Source organism: Apium graveolens, chromosome 8 (genome assembly GCF_009905375.1).
Source record: "Apium graveolens cultivar Ventura chromosome 8, ASM990537v1, whole genome shotgun sequence".
In the NCBI taxonomy this organism is placed as follows: Eukaryota; Viridiplantae; Streptophyta; class Magnoliopsida; order Apiales; family Apiaceae; genus Apium; species Apium graveolens.
The window spans coordinates 47,505,888-47,509,491 of NC_133654.1; positions in this window are offsets into that span (position 1 = coordinate 47,505,888).

Below are 3,604 nucleotides of genomic sequence, written 5' to 3' on the forward strand. Positions count from 1 at the left end.
AATAATCAATTAAAGGGTTAATAATAATAATATTTTATGGAAAATTTTCAGCTGAAAATTTTGCCTATAAATATACTATTATAAACCCTATTTGCCAAAACCCAAATAATTAACCCTAATTCTAAAGTAGAACAAGAGGGAGGCAACTAATTCTCTCAACCTCTTCCTCCTCCATCACATTGTACTCTTGGTGGATACCGGTGGAGTGCTTCACACTTGAGGAGCAGCTGCTAGGGATTTCCGTTCATCGTTCTTGGATCGCTATTAAAGACCTCCATCTTTACATTAACGTAAAGCTTCTTAAGGTAAACATACTGAACTACGAATTAAATATTATTTTTCGCATGGATCCTGCGGAGGATTTCGTTTTTTTTTAAGATTTAAATTTACGTTTTCGTTGCGTTTATGTGCTAAAAACCCTTCAATGGCATCAGAGCTACTTGCGAAAACTTTTTAATTCGTTTATGTGTTTAACTGTTTTCGATATATGAGCATGTACGTGATTCGCCATGATTTGATGTTGATATAATATGCTTATATATGTATGGTTTTGAATATATGATATTCATGTGAGTTGTATAATCATAAGATGATTATGTAATCTGTATATATACTGATATATACATGATTTATGTTTGTTCTAATTATGAGAATCATATTAGATACAGATTCTGAATTGGCTGCTGCAGATTTGCTGAAATCTGGGTCTGGTGTCCGATTTACGCAAACGAATACCCTATTCAATAGGTAAACGAGCGTCTGAACATAACTGATAACTAAAGCTATCAACGACTCGTCTATAAGGCGTTTGACGTCGTTTACTTCCTGTAAATAGTGATTCTTGTTTTTCTGATTTGATTCTGATTTTTCTGATTTTTGTCATATTTTTTTTATGATTAGATCATGGATAATATGATATGTTAAGATCAGATTATGTGTTTTAACATGCTTTTATGTGTTGTATGAGCATGGTGGATGGTTATGGCCTTTCGACCTTAGTGTAATGGTTTTGGTTTTGGTTTTAAATACGACTTGCATGTCGTCAATCTTTGTAATCATAAATCTCGAATGTAACTCGAGTTATTCTTGTAAGTTCATTAGATTAGTTTTACTTTCAATCATGTAATATAATTGAAGACTCAAGAAGGCTATCCAATGGAGGTGATACAAAGAAGAAGACGAGGCATACAAGAAGTCTAAACAAAGGAGAAGACTTATGTAATAAATAGTTGTATTTATTACCATCACCATATTAGATTGACCTTGATCTTTATCATGAGCTTGATAAAGATCACATAGGATGTGGCCATAACCAAACACATTTACTTTATTGCACTTTACATTTACTTGTTTATTTAATTTTATATATAAGATATATGCCTATGTTTACCATGCGATGATAGATTTAGGTGAACTTAAATCAATATAAGGCGTGCTCTAGAAAATCTAGAATAGGAATTATTTCTTGCCTTAACAATAATATTATGAATACAATCATGAGATTCTTGTGTTTATGAAACACGTAATAAAATATGAATTTTCAATATTGAGAGAAAGGATGATTCTGTCAAAAGCAGATTTTTATCTGTAAGAAAGGGGTATTAAGTGACGCCTCTTGACAATGCTCCCCCCGATCTGGGAATCATCTGATTATCGATTATTGATTTGAAATATTTAATTTAAAAGGAAGAATCTCTTTATAATATGATTATGATTGTAACATAATATGATCCCTCTAAAATTAAATAAATAAAGTAGTAATTGGCCAATGACACAACGGGCTTGTGTCGGTCATAGCCTTCCAACATGGTAGAAAGTGGTTCTTATTTTTAAATCATTGTCGTTTCGTGCTACAACCGAGGGCTTTGATTTCGAAATAAGAAATACTTGTCTATTACATAGAGATGTGTACATTGAATTAGAATCTAAAGGTCGTTACGTGCTACAGCCGTGGGCCGTTGGAGACTGATTCAATTGTACGAAATGTTGGGTTAGACTTGACTTAGAATATTGAGTTTGTCGTGCTACAGCCGTGACTCAATTATTCAAGAGGATAAAGTTTTATTAGGGAATAACATAAGATGTAATTGACAAGAGTTGTCTGCCTATTGAACATCACATGACGTTTCGTGCTACAGCCGAGGTTGTGTGATGGAATGTAGGATCCCTATTCCCACTAGCATTATGAATGCTTAATTTTCACTTAGGGGTTGTATAAATTAGATAAACTAGTGGGAGCCACTTATGAATAAAGACCCGATTCATATAGTGTCTTGAAATGAAATTAAATATTTGCTAAGTGTTGTTATGTGTTTATCATTTACAGATTTACTATATTCGTTATGTCTTCTGCACTATCACTCCGGAGTATACTAGATGCTCACAAGTTGACTGGTCCTAATTTTGCTGACTGGCTTCGAAACTTGAGAATTGTTCTCAGGGTTGAGAAGCTGGAATATGTGCTTGACTCACCTAAGCCTACTGAACCTGCTAGCGATGCACATAATGATGAACATGTTGTGTATTGTAAGTGGATAGATGATGCAAATCTTGCTCAATGCATCATACTAGCTTCCATGAACATTGAGCTACAGAAGCAACATGAGCATAATGATGCTCACACTATCCTTATGCATCTACAAGAGTTATATGATGTGGCAGGGAGGACAGCTCGATATGAGATATCGAAGGAGCTGTTCAGTTGTAGGATGTCTGAGGGATCATCTGTGAATGACCATGTACTTAAGATGATCAATTTGATTGAACGTCTTGGACAACTTGGTTTTGCCATGGATGGGGAGCTGAGCCAAGACTTGGTCTTGCAATCACTTCCGAGTTCGTTCTCGCAGTTTGTTGTGAACTTTCACATGAATAAGCTGGATGTCAGCCTGCCTGAACTCCACAACATATTGAAGACTGCTGAATCGAATTTTCCCCCTAAGAAGAGTTCTGTTCTTCTAATTGGTGAAGGTTCCAATCCTAAGAAAAGGAATAAGAACCCTTTCAAGAAGAAGAAAGTAGGTGAGAAAAAGCCAGTTCCACGAAAAGCTGAAGACCCCAAGAGCAAAGCTGTTTGCTTTCACTGTAACAAGGTGGGGCACTGGAAGAGGAACTGCAAGGTTTACCTTGCAGAATTGAAGAAGAAGAAGGGTAGTGAGACTACCGCTTCTGATTCAGGTATGTTCATGATTGAAGTTAATATGTCACTAAGTCAAATTTCTACTTGGGTATTAGATACCGCCCGTGGTTCTCATATTTGCAATTCATTGTAGGGACTAAGGAGAAGTAGGACTCTTGAATAAGAGGAGGTGATTCTACGGATGGGAAATGGAGCAAAAGTTGCTGCTGAAGCTGTAAGATCATTTCATTTACATATGCCTACGGGCAAGACTATTGTTCTAAATAATTGTTATTTTGTTCCCTCGATTGTGAGGAATATTATTTCTATTCCATACTAGACTTGGCTGGATTTTCGTTTGTTATTCAGAATAATAAATGTTCAATTCTTAGAGATAACGTTCTTTATGGAAGTGGTATTTTAAACAATGGTCTGTATGTATGTGACGTAGAGCATAATTTACTACAAATTGAACATACTAATAAA